The 22,739-nt window shown below is 42.3% G+C and overlaps 1 long non-coding RNA gene across 1 annotated transcript in view; it reads left to right on the forward strand.

Moving 5' to 3' along the window:
- Positions 1–22,739, forward strand: part of LOC134333102 (uncharacterized) — a 131,775-nt gene that overhangs the window by 68,878 nt on the left and 40,158 nt on the right. Inside the window, exon 3 of the long non-coding RNA XR_010015339.1 lies at positions 5,754–5,814. This is a non-coding gene — a long non-coding RNA (uncharacterized LOC134333102). The remainder of the gene's footprint in view (positions 1–5,753; positions 5,815–22,739) is intronic.

Raw genomic sequence — 22,739 nt, forward strand, 5'->3', positions numbered from 1 at the left:
CAATTCTTTATTGGCTCGATTTAATAGCTTCGACTGTTCTTATTTTTCCTTCACATAATTAAACATGAATCAATTAACAAATGTTATTAATGTATTGCCCTGGCAGATTTTTAAAGCCAGCTTTTAAAGTTTGCAATCTTTATTCAATTATTATTACACACAACAAGCCTGTGTGACCATTAGATCACCTTTGCTTTACATATTTCACATACAGCATGTGGCCCTTGGGACAGTATGGAAAGTGCAAATACAATAAAAATGCAGTGTTCCTTACATTTACTTTGACTTTTTTTGATTGCAGACAGTTTGAACCCAAGATATTTCATGTTTTGTCTGCTCAACTTCATTTCATTTGTTAATAAATCTCCATTCCTGCATTTCAGGCCTGCAACACATTCCAAAACAAGTTGGGACGGGACAATTTAGGGCTAGTAATGAAGTGAAAAACTAAATAATGATGTGATTCCAAACAGGTGATGTCAAAAGGTGATTGTAATCATGGTTTGGTACAAAAGCAGCATCCAGTCTTTGATGAGCAAAGATGATCAGAGGATCTCCAGTTTGTCAACAAATGCGTAAGAAAATTATTAAAATGTTTAAAAACAATGTACCTCAAAGAAAGATTGGAAGGGATTTGCATATTTCTCCCTCTACAGTGCATAATATCATTAAACCATTTGAGGAATTGGGAGGAATTTTAGTGCATAAAGGCCAAGGGCGCTGAACGCTCGTGATCTTCTATCCCTCAGACGGCACTGCATCAAGAACCTCCACTCAACAATAGCTGATATAACGACATGGGTGAGGAATTACTTTGGCAAACCTTTGTCAAGCACTACAATACAGAGTTACATGCACAAATGCCACTTAAAACGTTCCTATGCAAAAAGAAGCCTTATGTTTACCATATCCGAAAGCGGCAGCAACTTGTCTGATCTCAGAGGCATCTAGGATGGACCATCACACAGTGGAAACGTGTATTGTGGTCAGATAAATCAGTATTCCAGGTCTTTTTTGGAAAAAATGGACGCTGTGTGCTCCAGACCAAAGACGAAAAGGACCATCCAGACTGTTATCAGGAACAAGTCCAAAAGCCAGGGTGTGTCATGGTATGGGGCTGTGTCAGTGCTTTTAGCAAAGGTCATTTACACTTCTGTGATGGCAGCATTAATACAGAAAAGGACATTGAGATCAACATATCCTGCCTTCAAGAAATCATCTTTTCTAGGGACGTCCATGCATTTTTCACATGCTGCACACATTACAAAGGCATGGCTGCGGATGAAGAGGGTACGGGTACTGGACTGGCCTGCCTGCAGCCCTGACCTGTTATGGTTGGTTTAAGTTAGAGGACACATGATAGAGAATACAACAATGCTTTAGGATGCCAAAAAGCAGGAAGGAAAGGAAAAATATTCACTGAATAGTCACTTAAGCCCCTTGACAATCCAAACTTGTGAACACCAGGTTACTTGTAATGATTGTCATTCACACTGGGTTAAACTCTTTCCCACATTAACGACCCAGAACAAATATTGTGACGCATTACAATCCCAGATTCAGTGGGTCTTTGGGAATCTAAGTTTACAATATATTAGTTATCAGTTGCATATTTCAGCTTATCTACTCTTTATTAAAGTGATTTACTTGTGACTCACTTGCAAATGAATCTACCTTGTAAGGTTTTTACTGGACTGCCAACAGCATTTTATTTCACAATCATACACATACACATCGTGCTGGGCTCAGTTTCACAAGAAAACATTAGGAGCAAGGCAAGCATATCCTTGATAGGGTGCCAGTCCACTGCAGTGCTTCATATTGTTTGTGTTGGTGTGTATGAGCGCATGTGTGTAATTGATAGTGACTTGTGGTTAAGTGGTGTAGCAGACAGTGTTCCACACACAAACACCAAACCCACAAAGAAAGCAATACACAATATCTGTAGTCAAATGCAATATATTTGGTCACTAGTTTTTCTCTCACCACTGTAAACACCATATGTCCAAAAGTATGTAAACACCTCACTGTGAGTTTGTTGGACCATTTTAAAACTATTGGCATTAATACGGAGATGACAAATGTTCTAAATGTCTTCAGGAATATTAACATGCATGAAGCATGAAGGTCTGGCTTTATGGATCTTGCTTTGTGTACCTTTGTGTACAGAGGCATGCTGGAACATATATAGTATATACACACTGCATTATCAGCCATAACATTAAAACCACCTCCTTGTTTCTACACTCACTGTCTATTTTATCAGCTCCACTTACCATATAGAAGTACTTTGTAGTTCTACAATTACTGAGTGTAGTCCATCTGTTTCTGTGCATGCTTTGTTAGCCCCCTTTCATGCTGTTCTTCAATGGTCAGGACCCCCACAGCACCACCACAGAGCAGGTATTATTTGGCTGGTGAATTATTCTTAGCACTGCAGTGACACTGACATGGTGGTGGTGTGTTAGTGTGTGTTGTGCTGGTGTGAGTGGATCAGACACAGCAGCGCTGCTGGAGTTTTTAAATACCGTGTCCATTCACTGTCCATGCTATTAGACACTCCTACCTAGTTGGTCCACCTTGTAGATGTAAAGTCAGAAACGATCGCTCATCTATTGCAGCTGTTTGAGTTGGTCATCTTCTAGATCTTCATCAGTGGTCACAGGATGCTGCCCATGGGACGCTGTTGGCTGGATATTTTTGGTTGGTGGACTATTCTCAGTCCAGCAGTGACAGTGAGGTGTTTAAAAACTCCAGCAGCGCTGCTGTGTCTGATCCACTCATACCAGCACAACACACACTAACACACCACCACCATGTCAGTGTCACTGCCGTGCTGAGAATGATTCACCACCCAAATAATACCTGCTCTGTAGTGGTCCTGGGAGAGTCCTGACCACTGAAGAACAGCATGAAAGGGGGCTAACAAAGCATGCAGAGAAACAGATTGACTACAGTCAGTAAGTGTAGAACTACAAAGTGCTTCTATATGGTAAGTGGAGCTGATAAAATGGACAATGTGTGTAGAAACAAGAAGGTGGTTTTAATGTTGATCGGTGTATATAGGCATATATAGGGTCTGTTTGAAAACCTTGTTAGCTGTCCACTGCCTACCTAGGCAGCTGCCTAAGTAGAGAGGATTCTAACAAGACATCAAACGTATAAGGCAGATTTTTTAGACGCACTGCTTAGGCAACGATTATGCCACCGCAGCTTTCGCTTACTAAGCTTACACAGTTAGCCTCAGGCCATTCAAACCAAAGGGCTAAAGCGGCACATGATTTTATACATTATATGCTTGCAGTTTTGTGGCAAGGAATTAAAAAAGACCCATTCATACAAATTAAAAACTCTTGTAAAAAGTTGTGCCGCACTGAATGCTAGGATTGCCTTCAGCACTAACAAAGCATTGGATGCTCCCTCATTATTCAGTCAGTTTAAAGCTTAGAAATAAGTCACCTTAATAATAGGCAGCATTTTAAGGTATCTAAGAATTTAGACAGGCTTCTTCTCGGGAGTGTGTAGTATGACGCAAAATGCTGTCTATGTAGAGAGCTCACTAGGTTTTCAGACAGACCCATAGAGTATATTAGCTTTCGCATACACATGAACCACTGTCTCTAAAGTGCATTTACACACAACCACTACTTGCTTGATTCGCTACTACATAGTCATACATGCATAAGTGGACAGTGTCATCAGCTTTACAGCAATATTTTTGTACTGGACCAGGTCGCTCGTACATGCTACATTATTCATGCCATGCAGTTGCACAAAAATAATGCCATGCAGTAGAGGTGAGAAAGGTGCATTAAATAAGCAGTGGGGGTGCATCAGTATATAGGGACTAGGCATCGATATAAATGTCAGAACTCCTGTAACTCATTGTTTCTGTTTTCGATTTGCTGAGCAGGTAATTACTTCTGCTCGATGTTGTTCTCAGGTAATGTTGATCCAATTTCACAGCAGATCTTTTTTTTTTCTCCTGTGCTGGTGAAGGTGTAAAACGAGTCGGCCCCTGTGCAATAGTTACAAGCTACATGTATCTTTTACACATATTGTGTATGTGCCATGTTGTAGTGGGTAATAAATGGTATAAGAAATGTATAAATATTTTATTCTGCAGAAGCCTTATGTGATAGTAAACACATTGCAGTGATCGAGAAAGTGCTGTAAAAATACATACAGTGGTGTAGCAGATAGTTTTTTATGAGTTGAAATCATAAACAGCTCTTTCTACAAAAACAGCATTATGCAATAACTACAGTCAAATGAAATAATGTTGTTTTAAGTCTAATAAAAGGTGGCGATGTGGTAAAACACACTAGCACACCAGAGCTGAGATTTCGAACACATCCTTTCGAATCTCATCTCTGCCATCCTACATGGCGACTACATGAACAACGATTGGCTGTTGTTCACACAGGGTTTCTCATTACTGATTCAGCTACGAGCTCTGCTGGCTGAGTCGAGGAATAATGCGCTGACCAGGGTGTGGCTCTCCATACACAAAGATGATCCACACATGAACTCGCCTCGTGCAGGTGAAAAGATGCAGTCGGTACTGCACACGTGTCGGAGGGGGCGTGTGTCAGTGGCGCCGCTCCTCAGTCGGCAGTGGAGGGTTGTATTGGTAGAGGGGAAGCATAATGCAATCAGGGTAATTGGATACGACTAAATTGGGGAAAAAAGTTACAAGTAATGAAAACATCTAGGTTTTAAAAAAGTATTTTATAATAAATAAAATATACACTAAAACTATGTAATACTAAAATAATAAAACTATAAAATACACTGATCAGCCATAACATTAAAACCACCTCCTTGTTTCTACACTCACTGTCTCTTATCAGCTCCACTTACCATATAGAAGCACTTTGTAGTTCTACAACTACTGAATGTAGTCCATCTGTTTCTCGACATATCTTTTTAACCTGCTTTCACCCTGTTCTTCAATGGTCAGGACCACCACAGAGCAGGTATTATTTAGGTGGTTGATCATTCTCAGCACTGCAGTGACACTGACATGGTGGTGGTGTGTGTTGTGCTTGTATGAGTGGATCAGACACAGCAGCACTGCTGGAGTTTTTAAATACCGTGTCCACTCACTGTCCACTCTATTAGACACCCTACCTAGTTGGTCCACCTTGTAGATGTAAAGTCAGAGACGATCGCTCATCTATTGCTGCTGTTTGAGTTGGTCATCTTCTAGACCTTCATCAGTGGTCACAGGATGCTGCCCACGGGGGGATATTTTTGGTTGGTGGATTATTCTCAGTCCAGCAGTGACCAGCACAACACACACTGACACACCACCACCATGTCAGTTTCACTGCAGTGCTGAGTAAGATCCACAACCCAAATAATACCTGCTCTGTTGTGGTCCTGGGAGAGTCCTGACCATTGAAGAACAGGGTGAAAGCAGGCTGAAAATGTATGTAAAAAAATAGATGGACTACAGTCAGTAATTGTAGAACTACAAAGTGCTCCTATATGGTACGTGGAGCTGATAAAACGGACAGTGAGTGTAGAAACAAGGAGGTGGTTTTAATGTTATGGCTGATCAGTGTATATACTTTATTTAATACACCTGTTAGTAACTGGTAAGGCTGAACTTATGTCTTAGTGCTTTAATCCATCCAATTTGTGATTCACACAGAAATAGAAATGTGTTATCTATAGTGAAATAACCTTCACTTGCCCAGCACAGCCCTTCAATACATATTCATAGTGTCTGTTAATTATGTGTGCAGAACTTTGTCACCTTGCTGCAGGAAAGGATAAAGACAAAGAGACACCGTGGATCTGATTGAAGTAAGTGGACTTTGTCATCTTCTTCATGCATTTTTAACCAAGACCTACTCCAGGTCTTCTTTCTTACTTCTCTCTCTATTCTTTTACCATTTATGTGACCTCTAAGGAGAATTCAGGACTAAAAGTGTGTGTGTGTTATCTTGGTTCTGAGTGTGCACTGGTTTGTCCTTTGTTTCTTGCTGCCTGTCCTGTGTGATTTATCCTTATCCGTGGTGCTTTGATGACTCCCCTCTGATCAATTCTGTTGAGGAAAATTAAGTGGAATGAACGGAGGACAGGATATGATAAGCCATACACATTTTATGTTGGGGGTGGGTTGAGTGGGAGAAGGTCACTCGCTGATGGATGTAGCATCCGTAATGACCGAGCCGAGCTTTACATCATTGACTCCAGTAGCATTTATATGAGGCACATGGACAGATGACACCTCTATTTCATTGCTTCCACTGATCAGCCATAACATTAAAGCCACCTCATTGTTTCTACACTCACTGTCCATTTTATCAGCTCCACTTACCACGTAGATGCACTTTGTAGTTCTACAATTACTGACTGTAGTCTATCTATTTCTCTACATGCTTCAATGGTCAAGACTCTCCACAGAGCAGGTATTATTTAGGTGGTGGGTCATTTTCAGCACTGCAGTGACACTGACATGGTGGTGGTGTGTTAGTTTGTGTTGTGCTGGTATGAGTGGATAAGACTAAACACCTCACTGTCACTGCTGGACTGAGGATAGTCCACCAACCAAAAATATCCAGCCAACAGCGTCCCGTGGGCAGCGTCCTGTGACCACTGATGAAGGTCTAGAAGATGACCAACTCAAACAGCAGCAATAGATGAGCGATTGTCTCTGACTTTACATCTACAAGGTGGACCAACTAGGTAGGAGTGTCTAATAGAGTGGACAGTGAGTGGACACGGTATTTAAAAACTCCAGCAGCGCTGCTGTGTCTGATCCACACTAACACACCACCACTATGTCAGTGTCACTGCAGTGCTGATAATCATCCACCACATAAATAATACCTGCTCTGTGGTGGTCCTGTGTGGGTCCTGACCATTGAAGAACAGGGTGAAAGCAGGTTAAAAAAGTATGTAGAGAAATAGATGACCTACAGTCAGTAATTGTAAAACTACAAAGTGCTTCTATATGGTAAGTGGAGCTGATTAAATGGACAGTGAGTGTAGAAACAGGGAGGTGGTTTTAATGTTATGGCTGATCAGTGTATGTGATACCAATATTTCCAAAGTCTTATGGTTGGTATTTAATTTTAGTAGGTATCCAAATGAGGGGTATAAAGTTGAATCTGAACCTGTAATAAATTGTGAACTGAATGTGGTATAATAGGTAGTGTGGGTGCTGCATATGCATATCACCAGTGTCCTGGGGAGCACAATGTCTATGCCTAGTCTGTAAGGAGCTTCATGTTTATGATGCTTAACCAAGGCAGTAAAATAATGTGGCTAAACCAAATCATGTCAAACCAAACCAAAAAGGGCCCACAGCTTAAACCAGAGTGTGGACAAGAAAGGGAAAGAGTTTGTCACAAATAGGTCAGCTACTCAGTCCACCAGTGTTTGACAACCTTGTTCTTAAAACAAGAAAAGGAGAGAGAGGAACTTAGTAAAGGGACTGGTGACTATAAAAGGAGGGTGTCTGTATGTGGTACAACTGGCGGGGGATAAGAAGCCTCTTGAGACTGCATGTGTGTTGGAAGGAGCATAATAGTCTTTGACTCTCCTTTAACAGGACAGTGCAAGGCAAGGCAATATTTATTTATATAGCACCTTAAACACAACCAGTATGAACCTCAGATATTTGCAGTTCAGGTTTTATTTTGTCCCATTCTTCCTGCAAGCACGTCTTAAGATGTGAAACAGTACGGGGTCGTCGTTGTCACATTTTTTGCTTCAAAATTTTACACACATTCTATATTGGGGACAGGTCAGGACTGCAGGCAGGCCAGTCCAGTACCCATACCCTCTTCCTCCAAAGCCATGCCTTTGTAATGTGTGCAGTTGTGCATCGTCTTGTTGAAAAATGCATGGACGTCCCTGGAAAAGATGACGTCTTGAAGGCAGCATATGTTGCTCTAAGATCTCAATGTACTTTTCTGCATTAATGCTGCCATCATAGAAGTGTAAATGACCTTTGCCAAGGGCACTAACACAGCCCCATACCATGACAGACCCTGGCTTTTGGACTTGTTACTGATAACAGTCTGGATGGTCCTTTTCGTTTTTGCCACAATACACGTTTCTTCTGTGTGATGGTCCATCCTAGATGCCTCTAAACCCAGAGAAGTCGACGCCGCTTCTGAACATGGTTAAGATAAGGCTTCTTTTTTGCACAGTAAAGTTTTAAGTGGCATTTGTGCATGTAACTCTGTATTGTAGTGCTTGACAAAGGTTTGCCAAAGTAATCCCTCACCCATGTGGTTATATCAGCTATTGTTGAGTGGTGGTTCTTGATGCAGTGCCGTCTGAGGGATCAAAGATCACGGGCGTTCAGCTTAAGCTTGCACCCTTGGCCTTTATGCACTGAAATTCCTCCCAATTCCTTGAATGATTTAATGATGTTATGCACTATAGAGGGAGAAATATGCAAATCCTCTCCAATCTTTCTTTAAGGTACATTGTTTTTAATCATTTCAATAGTTTTCTTAAGCGTTTGATGACAAACTGGAGATCCTCTGATCATCTTTGCTCATCAAAGTCTCAGCCTTTCCTGGATGCTGCTTTTGTACCAAACAATGATTACAATCACCTGTTGACATCACCTGTTCGAAATCACATCATTAATACATTAAAATCAATCCTAAGATTCACTGGGAGCCAATGAAGGGAAGCCAGGGCTGGCGTAGTGGTGACAAAAGTGGTGACAAGGATATGATAAAATTAAATGAATAAAAATTACATTAAAGCATCACAATGATTCAGTAGGTAGTGTGGGTGCAACACAGCACCAGGGTCATGGGTAACTGGTCTCAACCCTCATCTCATATCACTGTCTAAAAAGAATCTGGCATGTTCAGAGTTGATTTACATTTTTGCTTTGGTTTTTGGTTTTGAATCCAGACCTCAGTGGGTTGATCACCCCCCCCCCCCTCCCCCCCTTCCCCAACTTTGTCCCCAAAACATCCCACCTTCGCTGTCCCTCTAATACACTCATTCCTAATCTTGTCCATCCTTGTCACAACCGATGAGAATCGCAGCATCCTTATCTCTGCTGCCTCCAACTACCTCTCCTGTTGTTTAGTCAGTGCCACTGCCTCCAAGCTATATTATATAACAGTCCTTACTGCTGTCTTATAAACGTTCCCTTCCACTCTGGCATATACCCTTCTATTACAAATCACTTCTGCCACTATGCCATCCACTCCACTCTGTCTGCACTTTCTTCTTCATCTCTTTACCACATTCTGCATTACCTTGTACACTCAACCCGGGTATTCAAACGTATCCACTTCGATCACCTCAACCCCTTGCAACTTAACCTTTCTGTCGCCCTTCCTCTCATTCATGCACATGGTAACTTCCATTACCCTTCTCTTCAGCGCATACCTCAATCTCTCGAGGCTTTCCTCAATTTGCTCCCTGCTCTTGCTACAATTCAGGGTCATCTGCGAACATCGTATTCCATGGGGACTCTTGCCTAACCTCGTCCATCAGCCTTATACTGTCCTTATACATACACTGATCGGCCATAACATTAAAACCACCTCCTTGTTTCTACACTCACTGTCCATTTTTTCAGCTCCACTTACCATATACTGTAGAAGCACTTTGTAGTTTTGCAATTACTGACTATAGTTCATCTATTTCTCTACATACCTTTTTAGCCTGCTTTCACCCTGTTCTTCAATGGTCAGGACCCCCACAGGACCACCACAGAGCAAGTATTATTTAGTTGGTGGATTGCTCATCTATTGCTGCTGTTTGAGTCGGTCATCTTCTAGACCTTCATCAGTGGTCACAGGACGCTGCCCACGGAGCGCTGTTGGCTAAATATATTTTTGGTTGGTGGACTATTCTCAGTCCAACAGTGACAGTGAGGTGTTTAAAAACTCCATCAGCGCTGCTGTGTCTTATTCACTCATACCAGCACAACACACACTAACACCACCACCATGTCAGTGTCACTGCAGTGCTGAGAATGATCCACCGCCTAAATAATACCTGCTCTGTAGTGGTCCTGGGAGAGTCCTGACCATTGAAGAACAGCATGAAAGGAGGCTAACAAAGCATGCAAAGAAACAGATGGATTACAGTCAGTAATTGTAGAACTACAAAGTGCTTCTATATGGTAAGTGGAGCTGATAAAATGCACAGTGAGTGTAGAAACAAGGAGGTGGTTTTAATGTTATGGCTGATCGGTGTATCTACATACTTCTCTGTCATTCCTGATATCCTCATAGAATACGGCAGTTACTCTCATGGCACCCTATCATAAGTTTGCTCTAGATCTACAAACACACAATGCAACTCCTTCTGGCCTTTCTATATTTCTCCATCAACATTCTCAAAGCAAACATTTGCTGGAATGAAACTATTTTGCTGCTCACAAATCCTTACCTCCTTTCTCAAGCTAGTTCCTACCGTTCCTTATGATGTGGCTTTGAGTCTCTATAGTTGCTGCTGCTGCATCACCCTTATTCTTAAAAATGTGAACTATCACACTTCTTCTCCTCTGCTCAGGCATCTCCTCACATTCCAAATAACATTATGACCACCTTCGTAATATTGTGTTGGTCCCCATTTTGCTGCCAAAACAGCCCTGACCCGTCGAGGCATGGACTCCACTGGCTCTGAAGGTGTGCTGTGTTATCTGACACCAAGATGTTAGCAGCAGATCCTTTAACTCCTGTAAGTTGCAAGGTGGGGCCTCCATGGATCGGACTTGTTTGTCCAGCACATCCCACAGATGCTCGATTGGATTGAGATCTGGGGAATTTGAAGGCCAAGTCAACACCTCAAACTCATTGTTGTGCTCCTCAAACCATTCCTAAAGCATTTTTGCTTTGTGGCAAGATGCATTATCTTGCTGAAAGAGGCCACAGCCATCAGGGAATACCGTTTTCATGAAAGGGTGTACATGGTCTGCAACAATGCTTAAGTAGGTGGTACATGTCAAAGTAATATCCACATGGATGGCAGGACCCAAGGTTTCCCAGCAGAACATTGCCCAAAGCATCATACTGCCTCCACCGGCTTGCCTTCTTCTCATAGTGCATCCTGGTGACATGTTCTCCAGGTAAGCAACACACACGCACCTGGCCATCTACGTGATGTAAAAGAAAACGTGATTCATGTTGGCGCTTTCGGCGGTGGACAGTGGTCAGCATGGGCACCCTGACTGGTCTGCGGCTATGCAGCCCCATACTCAACAAACTGGGATGCACTGTGTATTCTGACACCTTTCTATCAGAACCAGCATTAACTTCTTCAGCAATTTGAGCTACAGTAGCTCGTCTGTTGGATCAGACCACATGGGCCAGCCTTCGCTTGGCCGCCCACCACAATTTGGCCCTTGTCAAACTTGCTTAAATCCTTAAGCTTGCCCATTTTTCCTGCTTCTAACACATCAACTTTGAGGATAAAATGTTTACCTGCTGCCTAATATATCCCACCCACTAACAGGTGCTGTGATGAAGAGATAATCAGTGTTATTCACTTCACCTGTCAGTGGTCATAATGTTATTCCTGGTCAGTGTATGTCATCTGGGCCATCCAACCTTCTCTTTTTATTTTTTTCATTCATTGCTCCTCAAAATACACTTTCTTGTTTCTCAGTATACTCTTCTGAGTTGTCAGCACATTCCAATCTGCATTTGCTATCAATCGTACCTGCTGTATATCCTCCCCAGGACAGTCAGCCACAAGTCTTTTTTATCTTCATTAGTGTCAAACTTCTCATACAGCTTACCACACACCTTTTCCTTAGCATGTGTCACTTCTCTCTTTGCATTACACTGCATTTCCTTTGACTCCTGTCTTCTCTTTTCATCTCTCTTTCTTAAACTTTCTTCTTACTTCCTCCCTCACCACTTTTGTGGTCTTTGCTCAGTTGTCTAGCTTCTCTTCTCCACCACACAGTGCCTGCTTAACCACCTTTCTCTATCTGATCCTTGGTTTCACCATCACTCTTGTCCTTTTCTTCACCTCCAAAAACATCCTACAGTCCACCATCTAATGCTAACTACACTCTCCCCTGCCATAATCTTACAGTCTTCAATCTCTTTTAGTTTGCGTATCCTGCATAGCATATATTCCACCTGTGTGCACCTTCCCCCACTCTTCTATCTGCCTTCTTCTTAAAATACTTTTTGCAAAATCTACTACAGGTATCATCCAGAAATGGGGAATCGAGTCTGAGTTGCACGTAAGTCGCACACACAGCGACTTCAGACTCGACTCAGACTTGTTTCAAATGACAGAAAAATGACTCATGAACAACAAGGGTCGCTCGCGTCAGCATGCGTTAACATTAGTGACGTGTGACAATTATATATACAGTGGGGCCAAAAAGTATTTAGTCAGCCACTGATTGTGCAAGTTCTCCTACTTAGAAAGATGAGAGAGGTCTGTAATTTTAATCATAGGTACACTTCAACTATGAGAGACAAAATGAGAAAAAAAAAATCCAGGAAATCACATTGTAGGATTTTTTAAGAATTTATTTGTAAATTATGGTGGAAAATACAGGGGTTGGACAATGAAACTGAAACACCTGGTTTTAGACCACAATAATTTATTAGTATGGTGTAGGGCCTCCTTTTGCGGCCAATACAGCGTCAATTGGTCTTGGAAATGACATATACAAGTCCTGCACAGTGGTCAGAGGGATTTTAAGCCATTCTTCTTGCAGGATAGTGGCCAGGTCACTACGTGATGCTGGTGGAGGAAAACGTTTCCTGACTCGCTTCTCCAAAACACCCCAAAGTGGCTCAATAATATTTAGATCTGGTGACTGTGCAGGCCATGGGAGATGTTCAACTTCACTTTCATGTTCATCAAACCAATCTTTCACCAGTCTTGCTGTGTGTATTGGTGCATTGTCATCCTGATACACGGCACCGCCTTCAGGATACAATGTTTGAACCATTGGATGCACATGGTCCTCCAGAATGGTTCGGTAGTCCTTGGCAGTGACGTGCCCATCTAGCACAAGTATTGGGCCAAGGGAATGCCATGATATGGCAGCCCAAACCATCACTGATCCACCCCCATGCTTCACTCTGGGCATGCAACAGTCTGGGTGGTACGCTTCTTTGGGGCTTCTCCACACCGTAACTCTCCCGGATGTGGGGAAAACAGTAAAGGTGGACTCATCAGAGAACAATACATGTTTCACATTGTCCACAGCCCAAGATTTGCGCTCCTTGCACAATTGAAACCGACGTTTGGCATTGGCACGAGTGTCCAGACCACAGAGTCCAGACCTGAACCCCACTGAGAATCTTTCGGATGTGCTGGAGAAGACTTTGTGCAGTGGTCCAAATCTCCCATCATCAATACAAGATCTTGGGGAAAAATTAATGCAACTCTGGACAGAAATAAATGTTGTGACGTTGCAGAAGCTTGTGGAAATGATGCCAGAGCGAATGCGTGCCGTAATCAAAGCTAAAGGTGGTCCAACCAAATGTTAGAGTGTGTGACCTTTTTTTTGGCCAGGCAGTGTATGTGCATATATAGACTTGACTCGGACTCTAGCCTAAAGACTTGTAACTTGACTCTGACTCTAGCCTAAAGACTCGTGACTTGACTCTGACTCTAGCCTAAAGACTCATGACTTGACTCTGACTCTAGCCTAAAGACTCGTGACTTGACTCGGACTCTAGCCTAAAGACTCGTGACTTGACTCGGACTCTAGCCTAAAGACTCGTGACTTGACTCCGACTCTAGCCTAAAGACTCATGACATGACTCTGACTCTAGCCTAACGAATCGTGACTTGACTTGGACTCTAGCCTAAAGACTGATGACTTGACTTGGACTCGTATTTTGTGAACATCTCTGCTATCATCTGCCTTTCTGTATTCCTGTCATTAACACCATATCTACCCAACACCTCCTCATTATCTCTATTACCTTCATCAACATGCCCATTCAAGTCTGCTCCAATTACAACTCTCTTTTCTTTGGGTACCCTCTGCACCACTTCATCTAAATCACTCCAGAATTCTTCTCTATTCCACAACCCACTTAAAGGGCATACGCACTGATGACATTCATCAGCACTCCATCAATTTCGAGCTTCACACTCACTACTCTATCAGACATTCTTTACACTCCCACTACATTCTTTATGTACTATTTTTCAAGATTACCCCTAACCCATTTCTCCTCCCATCTACACCATGGTAGAAGAGTTCCTACTCTTACCGCCACCATTCTACCCTTCCTCATACACTGATCAGCCATAACATTAAAACCACCTCCTTGTCCATTTCATCAGCACCACTTACCATATAGGAGCACTTTGTAGTTCTACAATTACTTACTGTAGTCCATCTGTTTCTCTGCATACCTTTTTACCCTGCTTTCACCCTGTTCTTCAATAGTCAGGACCCCCACAGGACCACCACAGAGCAGGTATTATTTGGGTGGTGGGTCATTTTCAGCACTGCAGGAACAATAACATGGTGGTGGTGGTGTGTTAGTGTGTGTTGTGCTGGTATGAGTGGATCAGACACAGCAGCGGTGCTGGAGTTTTTAAATACCATGTCCACTCACTGTTCACTCTATTAGACACTCCTACCTAGTTGGTCCACCTTGTAGATGTAAAGTCAGAGACGATCGCTCATCTATTGCTGCTGTTTGAGTCGGTCATCTTGGAGATCTTCATCAGTGGTCACAGGACGCTGCCCACGGAGCGCTGTTGGCTAAATATATTTTTGGTTGGTGGACTATTCTCAATCTAGCAGTGACAGTGAAATGTTTAAAACTACATCAGTGCTGCTGTGTCTTATCCACTCATACCAGCACAACACACACTAACACACCACCACCATGTTAGTGTCACTGCAGTGCTGAGAATGATTCACCACCCAAATAATACCTGCTCTGTAGTGGTCCTGTGGGGGTCCTGACCATTGAGAAACAGCATGAAAGGGGGTTAACAAAGCATGCAGAGAAACAGATGGACTACAGTCAGCAATTGTGGAACTACAAAGTGCTTCTATATGGTATGTGGAGCTGATGATGCTTTAATGTTATGGCTGATCGGTGTAGAACATTCTTTCCATTGTCCTTCTCCTTGGCCCAACAGTAACATAGAACCCTGCTGACCAACAGCACTGGAGGCAGACATTATTAATCTGGGAATTGACCAATTAGGCATGCTTATATGACTTTTGATCTGCATATTTGATTTGGCACAGTTTATACACCAACTACCTTTTCTTTTGTATCTACCTTCCTTATTTACCCAGTATTGGGACCAGCACTAAGGGTGCACTAATAAATGTTGGGATGTTTTGCAAAATGCTATAAAAAGCTTAATCTGTAATTCTAGACAGTATTACATTTATACAATCTCTCTCCATTCACCTGCACGGTTATTTAGCTGTAATTGGAGGCTCAGTCTCTTGGCTGTTGGTGTGTCTTCCAGCAGTTGCCTGGTAACGCTAGCCATAGCGGCACTGCTGGCAGGGCCAGTTGTGGCCAGAGCTAATACAGCTGTAAACAAAATTCCCATAAGCCCTGAAAAAAAGCCCCAAGGAACCGTGTATTATATATGAGGTAATGTGTAAGCTTTAGATTAACAGCTTAGTCATGGTAGCAGGCTCTAGAGGTCACACATATCGAATAAAGCTGTGGTCAGATTATTACTATCATCAGGAGATATTTAGGACCCAGACATTATGCATCCACAAATGCTGCACCAGATCTCTATTTTCCCAAAGATGGCTCTTTTAAGACAATGGGTAGTGTTATTGAAATATTGTTAGTATGCATTTTAATATTTGCTTGCTACGCCATATGGCCAAAGTATGTGGAACCATTTCATAATACTGAGTTCAGGTACTACACCCATTGCTAACAGGTGTATATGGATAAAATACTGTATTGATTCAAATTAATGATATACTACTAAATTTATACCAGTGGCAAATGTGTGCACAAAGTGAGACATGGTTTGATGAGTTTGATTTGGAGACACTACACAGAGCCATGATCTCAACCTTATTAAACACCTTTGGAATGAATTGGAAGGCTGGAATGACCACAATTTTCCTTTGACTAAATGGGCACTGGGCAGCATGGTGGCTCGGTGGGTAGCACTGTCGCCTCACAGCAAGAAAGCCCTGGGTTCGATCCCCAGGTGGGGCGGTCCAGGTCCTTTCTGTGCGGAGTTTGCATGTTCTCCCCATGTCTGCGTGGGTTTCCTCCGGGAGCTCCGGTTTCCTCCCACAGTCCAAAAACATGCAATCAGGTTAGGTGGAGATACTGAATTGCCCTATAGGTGAATGTGTGTGTGTGTGTGTGTGTAAGTGTGTCTGCCCTGCGATGGACTGGCGCCCCGTCCACGGTGTTACTGTGTGCCTTGAAAAACCTAGGATAGGCTCCAGCACACCCCTGCGGCCCTAATTGGATAAGCGGTTAAGAAAGTGAGTGAGTAAATGGGCACTAATTCCCACAGACACCCTAGAAGAGTGGAGGCTATTACTGCTGCAAAAGGGGAGCCAACTAAATCATAATGCCCATGGTGCGGCCTAAAAAGGTCATAGTTAGCTGTCCACATATGCCTTGCAATCCCCCCCCCATTCTAATCCAGTTGTATCCAATTACCCGATTTGTATTTCCGCCTCTGTACTGCAGACCTCCACTCCTGACCAAGGAGTGCCATTACTTACACACGCCCCCTCCGACACATGTGCAGTAGCACACCACTTCTTTTCACCAATCTCCAACTATCCATCTCATTGTGTAGACGTCATCAATCAGCCAGCAGAGGTTGTACTTGCAGCAGGTATGCGGAATCCCTACAGCCTCCCTCCCTCAGACATGCCAATCATTGTCCATTTAGGCGCCCGTCAGGATAAATCGGATGGCTCTAATGGGCACTAATTCCCACAGACACCCCAAAAGAGTGGAGGCTGTTACTGCTGCAAAAGGGAAGCCAACTAAATCAAAATACCCATGGTGCGGCCCAACAAGGTCATAGTGAGCTGTCCACATATGTATATTTATAATAATAATAATAATAATACATTTTATTTATATAGCGCTTTTCAAGATACTCAAAGACGCTTTACATAAGACAAATAATCAAAACAAATACGTACATACACCATACAAATCATAGTACAAAATCAAAATAGTACATCAACATCAAGAATAATTAAGATAAAAACAAAGAGAGCAGCATAAGACAGTTCATTAAAAATTAGCTAAATTATGAGAGAGAACAACAAATATAGAACAATTTCTTAAAATTAGACAGAAGCAGGACAGATTTACATGCAATCAGGAAACTGAAAACTTTACAAGTTTTAGGATCTAGGACTTCACATTTCTGTCGTGATCTAAGTATAAAAACTATTAAAAAGAATAGCAAAAATAAAAGCATTTATTTTGTGTTGTTACAAGTTAAATGCCACTCTGAATAGATGAGTTTTGAGAAGTGACTTGAATTTGGACAGGTCAGGACAATCTCGTAGGTGTTTGGGGAGAGCATTCCATAAAGATGGAGCAGCTATGGAAAAGGCCCTGTCACCCCAGGTCCGGTGCTTGGTCCTAGAGGGTATGGACAGTAGGTTAGCCTCAGAAGAGCGAAGGCTACGGGAGGGAATGTGATGATGGAGCAGGTCGGTGAGGTAGGATGGGGCCTGATTATGGAGAGCTTTGTGAGTGAATAGAAGAATTTTGAATTGAATGCGTTGAGCAACGGGAAGCCAATGAAGTTTTTGTAGAACAGGTGTAATATGATCACGGGAGCGAGTATGAGTAAGGAGGCGAGCAGCTGAATTCTGGATATACTGAAGTTTTTTTAGGATTTTGTTAGATGTACCATAAAGGATGCTATTGCAATAATCAATTCTGGATGTAATAAAAGCATGAATCAAGGTTTCGGCGGCAGAAAAGGAGAGTGATGGACGTAGACGTGCTATGTTTTTTAGATGAAAGAAAGCAGTTTTGGTGATGTGATTTACATGGCGGTCAAAAGAGAGGTTGCTATCAAAAATTACACCAAGATTTCGGATGTTAGAAGACGGAGACAAAGTGTCATTATCAATGGTAATTTGAAAATTTTTTGTGGTTTTTGCCAGGGTTGTAGGACCTACGATGATCATATCTGATTTTTCACAGTTTAATTTGAGGAAATTAGCTTTCATCCACAATTTCATTTCAGTGATGCAATTTGTCAGAGTGGAGTGAAGTTCAGTATTAATGGATTTGGAGGAGATGTAAAGCTGAATATCATCAGCATAGCAGTGGAAATGTAAACCATGCCGACGTATGATGTCACCAAGGGGGAGCATATAAAGAATAAACAAAAGGGGACCTAACACTGAGCCTTGGGGAACGCCTTGGGACAGTGGAGCAATGGCAGAACTACAATTGTTGATATTAACAAACTGTTGTCTGTTTACGAGATATGACCTTAACCACAAAAGGGCAGTACCAGTGATGTTGACAGAGGATTCAAGGCGGGACAGAAGAATGGAGTGATTAATGGTGTCAAAAGCTGCAGTAAGATCAAGGAGGACGAGAATATTAATTTGTCCAGAGTCTGAGGAAAGAAGAAGGTCATTTGTGACTTTGAGGAGGGCTGACTCAGTGCTGTGCTGGGGGCGGAAACCAGACTGAAATGATTCAAATAGATTATTGGAATTTAGGTGATCTTTGAGCTGTGAGGCAACAACACGTTCCAGTATTTTCGACAGAAATGGAAGATTGGAAATGGGCCGAAAGTTACTCATAATGTTAGAGTCAAGTCCAGGTTTTTTAAGTATGGGAGTAACAGCAGCCAATTTGAGTGATTGAGGGACTGAGCCAGAACTAAGAGAGGAATTGATTATCTCTGTGATAAGTGATGAGATAACTGGAAAACAACCCTTAACAAGTTTTGATGGAGCAGGATCCAAAACACAAGTGGAGCTTCGCATCCCTGTTAAGATCTCAGATAGGTCCAAAAGAGACACAGGTGAGAACTGAGACAGAGGCTGGGTAATAAATTGAGATGAGATAGGCGGAGAAACAGAGATGACAGGGGAAACTGTCAGAAAATTGTGGATATTCTCAACTTTTGTTTGAAAAAATGAGAGGTAAGAGTTACACTTGTCAACTGTAAAGGAATTGGTAGTATTGTCAACTGGTTTGAGAAGTTTATTTATTGTGGAAAAGAGAGTCTTAGGATTTGTTGATCCAGCATGTATGAGTTCGGAATAGTAAGTGGATCGGGCTGCCGTAAGAGCGTCTTTGTAATGTTGAAGATAATCAGAATAAATCTGATAATGTACTGTTAGACCGGTTTTCTTATAAAGTCTTTCAAGCTGGCGTTTACGGGATTTCATTTGGTGAAGCTCAATTGTGTACCATGGTGCGGAATGACTAAAAGAAACAAATTTGGTTCTCAAAGGAGCCAGCTCATCAAGACATGAGGCGAGTATGTCATTATAGTAATCGACAAGGTCAGATGAATTACTAGACAGTACAGGACAGACAGACATCTTTTTAACAAGAGAATCTGAGAAAGCAGAGGGAGAGATATATTGAAGATTCCTGAAGGATATTTTACGTTTAGCTCTAGTGATGGGCCTAGTGACCTCAATGTCCATGATGATTGTCAAATGATCAGAGACAGTAAGGTCATGGCTGGACGGCTGATGAACTAGGACACCAGTAGAGCAGACAAGGTCAAGAGTATGACCTTTTTTATGAGTTGGAAAATGTATATGTTGTGTGAAATTAAAACACTGTAACAATTCCAAAAATTCCCTGGCAAATTTACAGTTGTTGTCATCAATATGGATGTTAAAATCACCCATAAGCAGTACAGAGGATGAGAGGGCACTAAGCTGGGTTAAAAAATCTGAAAAATCAGAGAGAAAGGAAGCGTTTGGCTTTGGCGGACGATAAACTACAGCAGTGACCAGAGGAGTAGGCCCTGACAACTTGAAAGCCAGGTGTTCAAAAGAAAGAGCAGCAGGAAAAGACAAAGTGGTTATTTTAATATCATCCCTATAGACTGCAGCAACACCACCACCTCGCCCTTCCATACGAGGTTCATCAATATACGAGTATCCCATTGGCGTGGTCTGATTTAACGTAAAATAATCCAAGGGTTTATGCCAAGTTTCAGTGAGACAGAAAAAGTCTAGTTCACTGTCAGATATAAATTCACTAAGTACAGTACTTTTTGTGTTGAGTGAACGAACATTAAGCAATGCCATTTTCAAGTGGTATTGTTGTGTAGTTGGCTGTGAGGAACGAGGAAGAGAACGGAGATTTGCTAAGTCCACTCCGCGTTTCCCATCCCACTCCGTGGACAGCGTTGTCATGGAGACTACACCGCTACTGGTGTGCAAGGCAGCAGCGCTCTGATGACGTGTTTGCGGAGCGACAGTGCGCACGGCTGACCAGAAGGATGGAATAGCGTTACCATTTCGAAGATAAACAAGCTTTCTCCGGGAGCCCCTGTGAATATAACGAGGCCGGCGAAGGAGTCCAAGCTGTTTGATGACTGAAATACACGATGGAGTAGTGCAGTTGTTGAACTTCCTCAGCTGGTCAACGGAATAGTTCAACATCGTGCCGATCCCAGGAAAACTCATCCACCGTTCACCACCGGCCGCAGACGCGATGTACAGTAGAAAGAACAAAAAGTATCAAAAGCACAAATAAAAGTATCAAAAGTAACATAAAAGAAATAGATCCACAAGGTGTGTAAAAAGATGAAAACGAAAAACGATAAAAATACAATAAAATACGGTAAAATACGGTAAAATACGGTAACGGTAGCGGCAGCCAAATGCGCCAGCGTCCACCATCACCATGGCAATATAAAAAACACATCTGTTTTGTTTAATCAATAGTAAATAGAGTGTATAATAGCCTGAAATAGTGGTTGTAACCCAGCGGTTAAGGTAATGAACTAGTAAGCAGAAGGTTGCTGGTTCAAACCCCACCACTGCCAGGTTGCCACTATTAGGCCCTTGAGCAAGGCACTTAACCCTCAATTGCTTGCGAAAATGTCAGTGTAAATGGTTGGCACCCTGCACTACCCCCCCCCCCCCCCCCCATTTTCACCCCAATCTAGTTGTATCCAATTACCCGATTTGTATTTTCGCCTCTATGCTACAAACTACTCCTGACTTAGAGCCATTACTTATGCATGCCCTCTCTGACATGTGCAGTAGCCAAACCACTTCTTTTTACCTGCACAAGCCATGTTCATATGGGGATTCATAAAGCATACAAAGACACACGCACCAATCTCCATTATCCCCCGTCTCATTGTGTAGGCGCAATCAGTCAGCCAGCAGAGGTCGTAATTGGAGCAGTTATAAGGAATCCCTACGGCCTCCTTCCCTCAGACGTGCCAATCATTGTCCATGTACAACCCCAAATCAGAAAATGCTAATAAAATAAGTCTTTGATGAGCAAAGATGATCAGAGGATCTCCAGTTTGTCAACAAATGTGTGAGAAAATGATTGAAATGTTTAAAAACAATGTACCTCAAAGAAAGATTGGAAGGGATTTGCATATTTCTCCCTCTACAGTGTATAATATCATTAAACCATTCAAAGAATAGAGAAATTTCAGTGCGTAAGGGCCAAGGGCGCAAGCTTAAGCTGAACGCCTGTGATCTTCGATCCCTTAGACGACACTGCATCAAGAACCGCCACTCAACAATAGCTGATATAACCACATGGGCAAGGGATTACGTTGGCAAACCTTTGTCAAGCACTAGAATTACATGCACAGATGGCACTTAAAACTTTACTGTGCAAAAAAGAAGCCTTATGTTAACCATGTACAGAAGCGGCGTCGACTTCTCTGGGCTTGGAGGCATCCAGGATGGACCATCATACAGTGGAAACTCCTGTCTCTATTGCAAACAGTGGTACATCATGTTTATTCTTGCTTGAATGCACTGCAGTGGGCACAGTTCAGAGTACACAATGCGGAAAGTAGTCTCTAGCATAAAAAACAAACTCTGCTGAATTGTTTCTGCTTATTTTACCTACACATGGGCAGGTAGATGTCCTGGCTGGCGTGTAAAGCTTTTTAGGAGCAGACGATGTACAATGTGCTTTGTATATTAATACTAAACAGCTCACGTCTCTCACTCAGTCCATCAGATTTACCACTGTGTGTGTCTGATGGATTCAAGATCTAATGCAGACTGCAGTAGAACTGCTACACTCGGTTACTGATTTGATCCATCACGGCCCCTCCCACCACAGGCACGCGCACTCATTGCACCGCTGATCCATCATGGCTTCCTCGTTCAGACAACTGGACTAGTGGGGACAGGAAAGTGATTAATCCTTCCAGACAGTTTTTATCATTTTTGTGTGAGTTTTGCTCACATCAACACTTCTCTCTCTCTCTCTGTCTGTCTCTAACTGTCTCTCTCTCTCTCTCACACACACACACACTCAAACTCAAACTCAAACTCAAACTCAAACTCAAAAGAAGCTTTATTGGCATGACAAATAAGGACATTCGTATTGCAAGTTACAGAGAAATATTAACAATAAAAATAAGAAAGAACAAAAATATACAGAATAGTTACATGTGCAAAAAATATAGAATAGAATAAAATATTAATAAAAACAGTGCAAAATAATAACAATAAAAAGTATAATATTTACAATAATGAGGTAGTAAAACAATCAGTTTGTGCGTGTGTGTGCGTGTGTGTGTGTGTGTATGTGTGTATGAGACATGGTCACCCACTGTCCCTC

This window comes from Trichomycterus rosablanca, chromosome 19, assembly GCF_030014385.1.
Source record: "Trichomycterus rosablanca isolate fTriRos1 chromosome 19, fTriRos1.hap1, whole genome shotgun sequence".
In the NCBI taxonomy this organism is placed as follows: Eukaryota; Metazoa; Chordata; class Actinopteri; order Siluriformes; family Trichomycteridae; genus Trichomycterus; species Trichomycterus rosablanca.